Genomic DNA, 15,125 nt, shown 5'->3' on the forward strand with positions numbered 1-15,125 from the left:
ATTAAAGCCGAGCCCAATAAGAATTCCTGGGAGCATTAAAGAAAGAGCTAAGAGTGGTAAAGGAAAAATTGGGAAAAGAAATGAGAGTGATACAAGAAAATTATGAAAAGAGAATTAACAGCTTAGTAAAAGATGCACCAAAACTCACTGAAGAACTCCTTACAAAGCAGAATTAGCTGATTGAAAAAGATGTACAAAAGTTCACTGATGAAAATAACTCCTTAAAAATTCGAATTGGGCAAGTGGGAGCTAATGATTCCATGAGACATCAAGAATTAGCAATACCACTACCATGTCTGTATCCCAAAGAGATCAGAGAAAAAGGAAAAGGGGGGGGGGCGGCTAGGTGGCGCAGTGAGTAAAGCGCTGGCCCTGGAGTCGGGAGGACCCGAGTTCGGTTCCGGCCTGAGACGCTTAACACCCACACAAAAATAATAGCCGTGTAACCTTGGGAAAATTACTTAACCCCAATTGCCCTCAAAAAAAAAAAAAAAAAAAAAAAAAAAGGGAAAAGGAAAAGGACTTTGTGTACAAACATATTGATAGCAGCTCTTTTTGTGGTGACAAAGAATTAGAATCAAGGGGATGTTCCCATCAATGATGATCCCATCAAATAGGGAATGGCTGAATGGCACATGGCATATGGTCTTGATGGAATATTACTGTGCTATAAGAAATGATGAAGAAGGTAGTTTCAGAAAAACATAGGAAGACTTACAGGAACCGATGCAAAGTGAAGTGAGAAGAACCAGGAGATAATGTGCATAGTAACAGCAACATTATAACAATAATCAACTGTGAAAGACTTGGCTACTTTGATCAACATAATGATCTAAGACAATTCTAAAGAATCATGATGAAAAAATGCTCTCCATCTCCAAAGAGGGAACTCTGAGTGAAAACTGAAGTAGAATATTCTCATTCTCATTATTTTTTTTGTTTTGCCCCCAATATGGCTAATATGGAAATATGTTTTGCATGATTTCATATGTACAATTGATATCATATTGTCTGCCCTCTCAGTGGGTGGGAGAGAATTGGCAACTTAAAGTTTAAAAAGAAAATGACACTAAAAATAATAATAAAGTTTTAGAAAATAAAAATTAAAAAGCTAGAAATAACCAAGCATGATCTCAAGGGACAGATGATGAAGCATGCTACCCCCTAACTACCCCCTGGCAGAGAGGCAGTGGACTCAAGACAATGAGGTATCTAGTTTTTGACATGGCAATGTGGGAATTTGCTTTGCTTGACTAGGCATATTTGTTACCAGGGTTTTGCTTTGCTTTTTCTTTTTCCCCAAAGAGATGCAGGGGTGAGAGGTAAGATAGAGAGAAATTGCAAGCTGGAAAAACAAAATTACTAAAAATAACAAGACCAGAAAGCTAGGAAGGGGCCATTCTGTGAAGAGTTTAAAATACCAAACCAAGGGAGTCATATCTGATCTGAGAAGTAAAAGGAAGCTACTGGAGTTTACTGGGTGGTTGGGTGACATGGCCAAAACCATACATTAGGAAGATTGCTTTGGCAACCATGTGGGTGACGGACTGGAGCCAGGAGAGATGAGGCAGGGAGACCAATTCGGATCCTCTGGCTATACAACCATGTGGGTGACGGACTGGAGCCAGGAGAGATGAGGCAGGGAGACCAATTCGGATCCTCTGGCTATAGCCGAGAAACAAAGGTGGATATGAGTGTAGTAAAGGGAAGATATAGAGAGACAGCAAGCTTAGGCAACAGACTGGCCATGTGGGGTGAGTGAAGGGGAGAAAACCTGGGTGCCTGGCAGGATAGTGGCACACGGATGGAGGCGGCTGCCTGTGCCTAACCTGGAGCTCTGTACATCAGTGACACCACAATGCCCAACAAAGACAAAAACAAGAGTCCACAGCACTCTGAACCAGTTACTGAATCACCAGGACTTTGTGCCACTGGATATGATGAGTAAAGGGCATGTATGTGCAGGCTATGGGAGGGAGCTGTGTGGCTTTCTGAAAGCATTATCTGGATGGAGGCCTCCTTGGGAGGGGATGGTTCAGTCCAGCAGATAAAGGCTGCCCAGAGGCCCTGAGATATGGGCGGTGGAAGGAAATCCCAAATTTGCTCCTTCCTGGCTGGTGACTCTCTGCACCCCATCTGCCAAATGGGCACAACACCAGACAGACTCCTCAGTTCCTGGGGGTGGTCCAAGCACTTTGTAAACTGTACAACATTCTAGAAATGTGAGTTATCACAATTATCACAAGACTCAGACCAATGCCTCGTCTAGAAGGTCTTTTAAGCAAAAACATGAGTGTGATGGGGGGAGTCTGGTCCTCTGGGAGCTGTTGTCGTTCTGTGGTATCCAACCCAATAGGCCACAGCATGCCAACACCGTCCATGGGGTTTTCTTGGCAAAGATACAGGAGTGATTTACCACTTCCTTCTCCAGCTCACTTTACAGATGAGGAAACTGCAGCAAACAGGGTTAAGTGACTTGCCCAGGGTCACACAGCTAGTCAGCGTTCAAGGCTGGATTTAAATTCAGATCTTCCTGACTCCAGGCCCAGAGCTCCACCCACCGAGTGCCTCCTGGCGCTAAGGACTATGGCATCCTTATTTCATTTCTGCATGGCACAAATGGATTTAACAGAGAAGGAGAAGGCTTTTCTGGTGGGCCCTAAAGAGGGCAAAAGTAGAAGTAAGGGACTCTGGTGACAGCAAGACGGATGTCAGCTCAAAATAAGGAAAGCCTTTGGCAACAGCAAGAGCGACCGATAGGGAGGTGGCAAGCTCTACCTCATGGAGGTCTTCACAAAAAAGCAGGATGACCTCCTGCTGGGGATGTGATGGGGGCCCCTCTCAAGCCAAGAGTCTAGGACTCTGGGCACTCATTAAACGTCTGACTGATTGTGTGTTGGGCCACACCAATGGCACATAACCAGAAGACACCCTTCAGAGGCAGAAGAGGAGTCATCAGGAAGGCCACCAGCCCTGGAATCTTCCTGAGTTCTAATGATCTATGAAGCCCTTGGCCATGATCTCACACTTACCATTTTACATGAGGAAACTGAGGCTCAGAAAGGGTTTACAGCCCTTTTTAGCACAGCTATTAAGCATGTGAGGCAGGAGTCAGAGCTAGGTCTTCCTGACTCAAGCCCAGGAACCAACTTCCACAGTGTGGGGCCAGGTCAGGGCAGTTTCAATCATCCATCTCCCATCTTTTCCTCAAGTGACCCCATGCCCCAGCTAGCCAGGTTACCCAAGGCCCAGCCCGAGCCCAGGAGAGTCATGGACCTGATTTAATTCAGAGAATATCTACGTGATACTTACTGTGGTCAAGGCTCTAGGAGACACGATCCCTATCCATTAGGCACTCACTGCCTAGTCAGGAAATGGCAGATACACCAGAATGCTACGAAAAAGGCATTATCAAGGGCACAGGGCAGGAGCCGTGGGGTGTAGAGGAAGACATCCACTTCTGGCCGGACTGAGCAGGGGACTGCATCACGGAAAAAGTGGGATTCCAGGTGGATTGAGAGACTGGTGGAAGAACAAGAGAGGATGTCTGGCCTTGCTGGCCCCACAAAGGTGGGGAGGCTGTACAAGACGGGGCCAGCGCTGCCAAGGAGATCCTGGCGGGAACCGAGGGTGGCGGTGTAGTAAGAGACAGAACCAGAGAGTTTCGGAGAGCACAGAGGGCGGTGGGTTATGACTGGTGGGTTAAAACAGCCATAACAGCTATAAACAGGTTTCCCTTAAAGGTTTACAGGGTACTTTACACACATCTCCTTGGGTACAGCCTTTTGACTGAGTCTGAGTTTTATGGAACAAATCCTTTTATGAAGGGGACTTGTTCTATGAAGTTTGGACTCAAAGGGCCACACTTGAGGACCCAGAGGGCCCCATGAGGTTCCCCAGCCCTGCCTTACATTCAGATGGCTGACATGATTTGCCCAGGGTCACACAGCCAGTAAGCATTAAGGTAAGACGCGACCCTGCGTCCTCCTAACTACCACACAGGCACTCCAATGCTGGTGTGGGCTCTGGGGGTGGGAGTGGCCACGAGCGGTGATTCTCTGACACTGGACCGCGCCACAGCAGGATTCTAGCCTTTAAATCATTAGATAATGACAGAGCAAGCCCCCTTCCTTGTATTCCTAGAAGCAAAACAAGAGAAAGACTGAACACTTGGGTGAAGTGCCTCAGGTCCCTGAGCACCCATTCACAAGCTGATTCAGTAGTGTCTCCACTGAAATTCTGGAAGCAGCCCAGATCTTCCCTGAACCCCACACCGGGGTCCCTGCGCCATGTAGCCCACCTCTGCTGGGCCAGCCTCCTTACAGAGCTTCTGGCTGACTCAAGGCCATTGGTCTCCTCCCATCACTTGAAAGGAGAGTTACTCAACTGAACCAATGGAACAGGTGACCACTGACTAAATCTTTATGGGAAGTAGTCATGACCCCTCACATGAAGCAGCCGCGACCAACATGGTCTCACAATGACAGCGCCATTAAATGTCCAGGCAGGAAGGCCTGCTACCATACCACCCGGCCAGGAAGCACCCCTAACCTACAGACAAAGGTCATGGCAGAAGCCAAGCTCACCTTTCCACTGCCAGATCCAGCCACTGAAGAAGCCAGAGTTAAACAACATGGTGGACTCCTACCTCACAGTGTGACCAACTAACGGCGGTAAGGATGAGGACAAGATGGTGGGCATTTCGATAGCACCTACTATGTGCTACAATCTCACTGGCCCCCTCACTTCGACACTTTCCAAGAGCCCATTTCAGCTCTAGGCTCCAAGGCTAGAAGGGAAGGTCCTCTGTTAATGCTGACTGACCCCATCAGGCAAAAGAGAAGGATCATGGGAGATAATTAAGGAGGCCCTGAGGAGGCTACAGAGACTCTTGGACCCCCCTATAGAGAGCGGGTTCTGGACGCTAGGCCTGGGAGGCTGAGGGCTTACATGTAAAGCTGCCCTGCACGTGCCAAGTGCCACCACCCCCACCCTCTCACTCACTGTCCAGCCAAGCGGGCACATGCTGCACACTCTCCAGCCTCCCTGATGTGTGCGGCATCCCAAAGCCAACGGCCATCCCCTCACTGCTCCTCCCAGCAGGCCTCTGGCCCCCTCACACTGCCCCAGCAGCTCCCTGCTGGCATCGCCTGAACCCTCCTGGTCTGGCCTTCCAGAACCCTGGGGTCACCTCCCTGCCCTTGGGGAGAGTGAACCCCACCCTCTCACTATACTTTCCAGGTTCTCTCTCCTAGTTCCTGTAACAGACCAAAGCCAAGGCCCCCAAAGGCCGGAGGCCCCCAGAGGCCAGAGGCCAGGGCCATGCTACGAAGAAGAAAGGAATAGTGTCCTTGGAGGCCTGAGACTTGAAGGGCTCTGACAGCACGGTGCCTGGAAGGGCCCGCGGAGCCCGCTGATGCCCTAGTTCCAAAACCGTGACAACAGCTGGTTAGCTATTAGTAGAGAGGAGGCCTCACGGGAGCTGGCGGGCGCCAGGGATTTCCTCCCGGTCCTGGAGCTCGACACACCTAATTGGGGCTGCTCCAGGGTTCAGGGGTCAAAAGAAAAGCCTGCCCTCCCCTGTGAGGGCAAAGGTGCCAGGCTGCAGCTCACAGGGAAGGGGCAGAGCAGCAGCCTCACCACCCTCTGATAAATTAGACAACAGCTGATTCCTCTAACGGGGCCAAGTGATGTACCTTCACTGGGGGCACGTGCAGGCACAGACAGCTTCTTAAAGCCAGCTTCCTCCCTCTGGGGAAACCGAGATCTGTCCCAGGGCCATCCCTATCCTGGCCCATTATTATCACCACTGAAAAGACAAACAAAATGCCAGGGGCCGCGATCAGCAGGCTGGCCAGGCTGAAGGCCTGCTGCCCGGGGATTCCTCAGTTACCATTTCCCCTTGGTTTTCCTGTAAACTATGGCCCTGAGGGCTGCCTGTACTAGCAGCAGAAGCCACCTCGAGGTCTGTGAACTCAGGCCTCCCTGAATGAAGGCTGGGGCCAATAGAAAGAACTCCCCAGGCAGCAGAAGCCTCCTCCCCAGAGCCCTGGGAGACCCATCAAATCCTCCTTCCATCATCATTTCCTGTTTATCCTGGGGGTGGCTCACTGGTGTCTCCCCCACTAGATCGCATGTCCCTTGAGGGCAGGGTATCCCAGAGCTTAGAAGACACCTGGCACACAGAAATGGCTACAGATGGGTGGGCTTCTGGGCCTTCCATCAGGAAAAAGGCCCAGGCTGTGTTCTCACAGGCCTCAGAGTCTGGAGCTCAGGTCAGAACCAAAGCCCACCCGGCTGATATCCGACATGTTTTCTGGACCCTCTCGGGCTGGGATTCCCAGGCCTGTAGTGGCCATCCCCCTAACTCTAGGATATTACTGTCATCAGCACATTCCACTCCACTCACCCACCCCTGGCTTGGAGGCTTCAGGGAAAAGCAAAAAACCAGGCTCATTAACATCCTTAATTGGTTCTGGGAGGACAGGGCGGTGAGTGAAACCAAGCTAGGTGTGTGGGGGGCACTGGCCAGTGAGGGCTGGTGCCCCAGCCAGTGGCTGGTAGCTCACAGGGCATTCTCTCCAGCCCACCCCAGCCTAGCTGCTTCCTCCCGACTCTATTCCTGTCCAGGGCCCCCAGAGCCTTTCAGCCGTCCAGGTTCACAACCTCAGCTCTGCCCACTCTGTCCACCCCCACATCCCCCCAGCTGCCCAGTCTTGTCAGGTCTCAGTCACAACAGCTCGGGCATCTGTCCCTGTCTCTACACGCACAGGCCCCCGCCCTAGCTTAGGGCTGCTGGTCTGCACCGCTACCAGGACCCCTGAGTGGTCTTCCTGTTTCCAGGCCCTTCCTCTTCAGGCCGGCCAAAGGCACAGGTCTGACAGGCCACTCAACTCGGAAAACTCTGGTGGCCCTCAGCTGCCTCTAGGACCAACGGTGCCCCCCACATCCCAGGGGCAGCACCACCTTGCATGGCCTGGCACGGAGGGTCTGCTGCCACGGCCTGAGGGTGCAGAGGGCCTCCAGCCTTTCCAGTCCCATTTCATGGTTTCTCCTCTCCAGGCAGGCGAGGCCCCTCGACTCTCTCTCACCCAACTTTCTACCCCCACCTAGGAATGAGGCCAATTTCTCTTTAAAAGCCATTATCCCATTACCACAGAACTAGCAAGTCCCAGGGCCCGGATTCATGCTAAGTTTCCATTGTGCCTTGATCAGGGAAAGCAAACCTGTAGTGTTTCTGGTGTTATTTTAAAAGTATGTGGTGGATTAACACAGTCCAGAAGGTCCAAGCTGGACATTCCATAGCGGGGTAGGTCAGAACCAGGTGCAGGAGGTGCCAACATAAGCAGGGTTAGTGTGAGACCGTGCACAAAGACACACACACAGACACACAGATACACACACACTCACACACACGCGCACACACTACACGGCACAGATACACACACACACGCACACACTACATGGCACAGATCACACACCCCATGCATTCACTGACAAAGATGGCACACACACTCTCACACATGCACACACACGCACATACACACGCACTCACACACAGACACATTTGCACACACACACTCATACGGCACACACATACTCAGGTACATTCATGCACACTGACACATGGCACACATGCACACTCATACACACACAGCATACACACAGGCACACACACACGGCACACATACACACACTCCACACATGAACTCTGGCACACACTGTAATGGGAATGTAAATTTTAAAGATCTTCCCTGCCCCTAGGCTAAAGTGCACCTGGAGCCTGGGGAGGGAGGCTTGTTTTTCAATAGATACTTTTTGATTGGCCAGTGGGCCCAAAAGGTTGTTACATTCTCTGAGCCAGGAGAAGGCTATATAAGCCCTGATGTGTAGCTTTGTTTTGGGGGCTCACTTTGAGAAGTGTTCTATGATTTGATATAGATTCTGGGAAGCCGTTGTCCTGAGCCCCCCGGCTTTGAAAAAACCCAGATGTTGAAACCCAGATGTTGACTGGGTATGGATGTAATGGTTGGACAGTTTGAAATCTGTCTACTAGATCTGTTTCTGTCTTGATAATTCTGTCTGTGTACTTTGAAGTTCGGGGTGCTGACCTTTTCCCCTGAACAAGGTAAACGATATATGTCTGACTGATTAAAGTAAGCTCGTTAACCCATTTTAAGTTGCTTTCCTTTAACAAAGCAGATCTAAGAACCTGTGGTGGCAGCAAACCCTGAGGACGCTTGGGGTGCTTGCTGCTACACACACACATACACACACTCACATATATACACACTCACATGGCATACACATACTCAGGTACACTCATGCACATTCACACACGGCACACATGCACACTCATACACACACGGCACACACACAGACACACACACGGCACACATACACACACTCCACACATGAACTTTCACACACATGCTCACACACACATACATGCATACTCACACACACACGCTTTGACAGGTCCCTGAGCCCCCTCATGGGCACAGCTCAGATGCCATTCCCTCCACAAGTCCTCAGTCGTTCAGTCAGGCCCAGCCAGGCCAGGTCTTCTCCCTCCACTGGACAGAACAGACATTGCTGGTTGACTCCCTAAGGCATTTCCTCTGTGAGGCCGTCTGCTGGGTCTTTTGTTTCATCTTATTCTCCCATTATATTTCATGAGAGTAGAGACAGTGTCTCTGGGCCTCAGTTTTCTCACCTGTAAAATGAGGGTGCTGGACTAGACAGCCTCAGAGGCCCTGTGCCTCCTGGACTCCAGGGCCCAGCCCAGGGCTGCACACACAGGAATTGGGTCCAACAGGTGCTCCAAAGAGGTCAGGGGAATCATCCTAGCAGCATGAGAAAACACTGGCATTGTGGGGCCCAGTGATCCTCCCTCTCCCCAATGAAGTTACGGGGAAAGGCCCAGCGGTGCACAAGTCCTCAGAGCTGAGAGGAGGAGATGGGCTCTGTGGGGGAGAGGCTGGACCCCACAGGAGAGACACGCTGGAGGGTGAGGCATGCCAAGAAGGGCAGAGGGAAAAATGAGGCCCAGAGCATCCCTGCAGACAGTGACCAAGAGAATGGAAGGTCCGGGGGGTGGGGGGTAGGAAACCCAGGCTAAAGACAGGAGGGGAGCCACCATTCTGCCTGCCCTTTGGCCGGACAGTTTCTGGGGAAGGTGGCTCGGTGTCTGGCCGATGAACAGGTTAAAATCTTGGAATTACAATCCTAATGAATGTTGTGGAACTCGAACAAAGTGTTTGCCTGAAGTTCTCCCTTCCACGCAGGCTGCCTCCGGTTTCACGTTCTCATCACCCACTCTGCCTCTGACATGTGTGGCTGAGGTGGTGTGAGGAGTGGTGCCGCTCCAGGGTGGGAGCCGTCCCTTCCCATTTCCGCCACAGCCAGGAGGACCAGGAAGCGGCCGTCTAGAAAACTTCCCTGGCCCTGGTGGTCAGGATCAGCCCATCACACATTCATACGCCCCGCTTCCCAGCCAGGCCCTGGCTCACTTTGGGGGGCGGGGAAGGGGCTCGTCTGAGAACTTGGCCTCCGTCAGTGCCCAGAGCTCAGTCTGACCCTGACAGGATCTGCGTATGTATGAGCAGATGCTGCCGATTCCTCCACGAGTTCAGGAAACATGGATTTGCCACCACTGTGTGCAAGACTTGGGAGCAGCTTTGGCCTGCTGGTGGGTGTCTAGGTATCTAGTCCAGCCTCGTCCTCTCCCCTGACTAGTCACTGACGGGGTGAGGCTGAATAAGAAATCGAATCTTCCCATGTCCTTGGGAAAAGAGGAGAGAGTGACTTTCTAAGCAGCAGGCTGACAGCCTGAGGTGGACCCCATCCCTGGCCTCTGCAACAATAAAGGCATCCAAAGCTGCCCTGCACAGCCTGAGTTTCTTTCCCACTGACCTTTTCCTTCCCTTCCCTTCCCTCCCACCAGGAAGATGACACTTTCCACAACGGATCCAAGCATGGCCATGGTGGGCTCCGAAGTGGCCTGTGTGCTCACTAAGAATCCCCCTGCCGTGGGAGGGGCAAAGAGAGGCTAGTCGCCAATGATAACTGACCTCATGAAGGGGGTTCTTGTCCAGGCTGGGCTGGCCCCGAGTGCTACTGAGGCCCCCAGGGCTCTGCGCTGTCAGAGACTATCAGCCCTTGTAAGACAAGTCTGAAGGCAGAATTAAACAATTGAAGGGAACAGACTTGGGGCAGAGGAGCTTCCTGAACAGGGTCCTCCTGGAGCTTATCTCACTCAAACAGGGCTCTTCAAGGACAAAAAAAATGCTTAAAACAGAGTGGAAGGGACGAAAATACCAGCAAGCTTAAGTGATAAGAAGCAGGGGAGAGACCTGAAGAGTCTTTTTGAAGACCAAGAAAGGGGAAAGAAAGGAAGAACAAGGTCCTAGGGGGAGGGAGAAAGCTGAGGCCAACAAGCCATTTCTCTGGTCTCTTCTCTCTTCCTGCCCTCCTTTATAAATCCAAGCATGGGACCCACAGTTCACGGAAGGGATGCCTAGAGGCCATCCATTGCTAACCACTGGATCTAGAGGATCTAGGCCTGGAAATCCAAGGCACCCCAAGCAGTGAGCTTACATCTCCTGGGAGATACTTGGGGATTTAAAAAAAAAGGTAGAATTTTTTTTTGGGGGGGGGCTAAGAACTATAATATTTTTTCTAAGCAAAATTAGCTCTGACCCCTAAAAACAAATAGTTGCGGTATAGCGTTCTTTGAAGAGAGATGGGAGGAAGTGCAAGATGCTGACCCTCTGACAAGACCAGTGTCTGCCCACCACCCAGCCCATCCACCAGGCCCAGCTTGGAGCCCCTCAATCACCTATCTCTTACTGAAGAGTGAGCTGACAACAGCATAGGAAGGAGAGGAAAAACTCCTTCCTGGATTCATAAGCTTGCAATGTGCTGAGCACCAGGACACAAAGAAAGGCAGAAACACTGGTCTCTACCTTCAGAGATCTCACTGTCCACAAAGGGAGGGTGTCTGGGGCAGAGGAGCTTGGGTCGGTGAGCAGTGAGAGGAGTGAGTGCCTTTACGTGGCCCTCCGACTGCTGGAGGGCAAGTGACCTGGATGACAGCTGTCATCAGCGGGCAGTGCCCAGCTCCTGCTAGGGGTGGCCTCTGCTAGGGAGGATGGAATAAGTACAGAGCCTGTCGTGTTGGGGCAGAAGATGTCCGAGGGGAAATGAGGACAAGGGCCATTCCTCAAAGGACAGCAACCACACACAAGGGTGCTCCAAACAAATAAGAGAAATGCAAACCCAAGTGCGGCCAAGCTGTCATCCTGAAGCCATCGGGTTGGGAAGCGTGAGGAGCCTAGAAGATGACAACCACTGGAGGGACTGTGGGAGGGCGGGCTGTGAGCTGGCCAAACCCTTCTGGAAAACCACTTGTAACACTACTGGAAAAGTCATGAAGCTGTGTGTCCCCTTTGACCCAAGGACCCCGCTATTAGGCATGGAGGAGGAGAAAAAGGCGGAGGAGGTCAGAGGAACATTTACAAAACCTCTTCTAACATCCACCGTGCGATGGGTGCCCATGAACTGGAGAATAGCCAAACTGAGGGCAGAAGGACCTGCTTGTTGTCTCTCCCTCAATCTGTAAGAGCCAGGATCTGCTTTCGTTCTTCCTCTCTCTCGTCCTGGTATTGCCAGGGCTTATCAAGTACCTGGAACAAAGCTGATGCTTATTAAATCCTGGTTGGCTGATGACCCCAGAGGGATGGACCATTAGAAACAATAAAACATGAAAGATTTGGAGAAACCCGAAAAGCCCCTATGAAGGATGGGTACAGAGACCACTGGAATGTGGAAAAAAAGCAGACTGAAGGCACTCAGAACTCTGCCCAGCCGGGGGGGATGTCCAAGACCTGCCCAGGGGGCCTACAACCTGAAATGACTTGGCCAACGAGTGATCTGTTGCCAAGGAAGGTTCTACCAGGGCGAGGAAACACTGGGAATTGACATCAGTGTAATGAAAACACAGCAATCAAAGATTTTTTAAAATCCCCATTTGCCAAATTAACTATCTGGTGAGTGCACACGAACACAGACACGGGGAGGCACGCTGAAGGCCACACAGAGTTGGCCAAGAGAGCAGTCCTCAACCTCCAGAAGCTCACAACACTACAAATGACAGGATTTCAGGGAAGAATAAGGGCACTGGCTGTTATTTAGTTTTCAAACAGTGAGAGGCCTCAGCCTCCCTTCTCAGCGCCCAATTCTACCCCAGCATGGAGGGCAAAGGGCCTGGCTGACCGTCCTGATCACAAACATGAAGACGCGACCCAAGAAGTCACCTCTCTGGGTCCTTTACAGAGGTGGGGGCCTCAGGGGTGCATCGCTGCACTCGACAGCAGATTCCCTCACACGCCGAGCTTAAAAAAGTTGTTACATGAGACAGGGCTCTAAGAGGGGAGAGAGCCATACAGGGAGAAACCTAGATGACAGATACTAAAAACACCAAACCCAGCCCTGTTACCTTTTTAAAAAGAATCAAAGGCAAAGCACAAGGGAAGAGGCACCTCCAGCTAACGGCAACCACTGCCAGGAAGCCCCCCTCTGAAGGCCTTTCCAGGCCATCAGATCCACAGAAAAAAGAGAGACTCCAGCCCACCCAGGAGGCAAAGTTATCATTAGTGACAACTCAGATTTCCGTCCCACTAAGTGAGGCAGGTAGCACAAATACTACCAGCATTCCCATTTTAGTTGGGAGAAAACAAGCTCAGGAGGCAGACACTGAGGGTAGGCCGGGCTCCCCACCCAGCCAGGCCTCCCCAGGTGCTCCTGGCCTAAGGCCGTCCTTACATACACGTCCCTCCCAAATGACATGCTCCAGGGGGCACGGTGCCACCAAGACCCCACCCAGGAGCCTGGGCCAAGACTCCCCCATACACAAATTCATTTGTGACATGCCCCTCCTCCAGCATAGCCAAGTCAAGTGGAAAGAGTACTAGGCTGAGAGCCAGGAGCCCTAGTTTCTGTTCTCACCTCTGTTCCTAGCTAGCTTTTCCACCCCAGGGGTCACGTTTCCATTGGTAGACCACCACCTCTCCAGGCCTCAGGCCCTTCATCTGTAAAGCAAGGGTGGCCTAGACAGCCCCTGAGCACTGAAAACATCCAACTGAGTGGAAAGGAAGGAGAGGAACTGAAAGGGAACAAGGCAGGCAGCTGGAAGAGAAGCTATAAACACCAGGTACCAGAGACCTTCCCCCTGAGACCAAGTCAGCCACTCGGCAGGTGTAGCTGGAGCTTATTTGTCTGGCTACCTAGATCCCGGCCCCTGGGGGCACCGGCACACACACTCCTTTCTCTCTCCCTCTCCTTCTCTCTCTCTCTCCTCTCTATGTCTCTCTCCCTCTCCATCCCTCTCTCTCTCTCTCCTCTCTCCCCCTACACTCTCTCTCCTCTCTCCCTCTCTCTCTCTCCCTCCCTCTGTCTCTCCCTCCCTTCTCTCCCTCTCTCCCCTCTCTCTCTCCCTCTTTCTCTCTCTTCCCCCTCCCCTCCCCCCACCGCAGAAAGCACCTGGCTAGGGCCCAATCGATCAATACTGGCTTCTCTCACCTGGCACTGGGGGTCCACACGTGCAGCCCTCCCTCGGCTGTCCCTAAGTCCACACACATTCTCCATCCCTTCCATAGCCACCCAGAGGAGTCGGCATTTCTAGTGAAGGTGTGCATCCAAGCCGAAGGGAGTCCCTCCCATCCACACCCATGTCTCCCAAAGCCCCAGAGCTAGGAAGGTAGGCTCCAGTCTACACCTGCGCCTCATCAGGCACTGGCACGGTGGCTACATCTGATAACAACCTGACATTGCCGTGAGCCAAGCCTAGACAGAAAGACTGATCTAGACAGACAGACAGACCCGTTAGCTTCTCACATATCCCCACCCCAAAACAAAATGAAATAGAGAACATTAATATCATCTCTCTGACCAAGATGTGAATTACAAGATCGTGGGGACAGCTGCCGGGCTTACATAAGCTCACAGTGTGTTTTAAGACAGAACATCTATCTTTAACTCCGGGCTCTAAAATATAAGTTGTATCTCCTTAAAGGAGGAAAGTGAGGGTCAGCATGAGGTAATCTGCCCATGCTCCCCCAGGAGCCAGGACCAGAGCCCTCCCCACCCACCGCCCCAGGATCCCACCACACCAAACTGCACTTTCTCACAAGCCAGAAGCATGGGGAGCACGGGAAGGACTTTCTCCCCCTGGGGCCCCCAAGGCAGGCCCAGAGCTGATCCAGGTCTAAAGGGCCCCCCCATTCTTACCCAGAAGAGCTCTGGGCCACAAGAGACCGGCGGGAGTGGGGAGGGGGTGACTCCCCACCTACAATCAGGCGCCAGTGCAGCGACCGTGGGGCACACAGCAGGCACTCAAAGCGGGATTCCTGAACCCAGGGCTATGTCCGGGGGCTCACTGGGAGCCCCCCGCCAGCCACTTACCCTCTAAGCCTCAGTTTCCTCACCTGTCAGGCAGGGCTATCCCACAGCGCCGGGCTGAGTCTACGGGGGGCCGTGATAACCCAACGGGGCAGCGCACTGGGGACGCCCCCGGCACCCCCGCGCAAAGCCGCACGCCCGGAGTGCGCCCCAGGGTGGCAGCGGCTAGAAGGTCAAGCCCTTTCTGCAAACCCCTGAAATGGGGGGTGGGCGGGCTGGGCCCCCAGCTCTGCCGAGCCTCCCGGATGCCGCCCCGCCCCGCCCACCCTGCCCGAGCCTCAGTTTCCCCACCTGCAGAAGGGGACCTCGGATCAAGCCCCCTCCCACTCCCGCACCTCGGGGGTCCCAGCGCTCAGGACCGAGCCCGGGCTCGGCACGGTCCCCTCCCCCACCCACAGTTACCCCGCCCCCCATCCCGCATCCCTTAGGACACCTCCACAGGGAGGCCCAATGGCACGAGGGGATGGACCGTCACGCCACGCCACGTCGCGCCCTTGGGGGGAAAAGGGTCAGTGCACCCACGGCCCGGAGGAGCCCGGAGCTCCGGGGCACGGAACTGGGAGGGGCGGGGGGATTAGAAAGGAGCGGGCAGGAGAGGGCGGGGGGATAGGACGGAGAGGCGGGAGAGGGAGGGGGGATTAGAACGGAGCGAGGGCGCCGGGGGG

The 15,125-nt window shown here is 52.9% G+C and overlaps 1 protein-coding gene across 2 annotated transcripts in view; it reads right to left on the minus strand.

Moving 5' to 3' along the window:
* TMEM184B (transmembrane protein 184B) overlaps window positions 1–15,125 on the minus strand; it is a 49,603-nt gene that overhangs the window by 34,050 nt on the left and 428 nt on the right. The gene's annotated exons all lie outside the window — the stretch shown is intronic.

Source organism: Petaurus breviceps, unplaced genomic scaffold (assembly GCF_028583685.1).
Source record: "Petaurus breviceps papuanus isolate PSGF00001 unplaced genomic scaffold, PetGlider_PUasm1.0 156, whole genome shotgun sequence".
Classification (NCBI taxonomy): domain Eukaryota; kingdom Metazoa; phylum Chordata; class Mammalia; order Diprotodontia; family Petauridae; genus Petaurus; species Petaurus breviceps.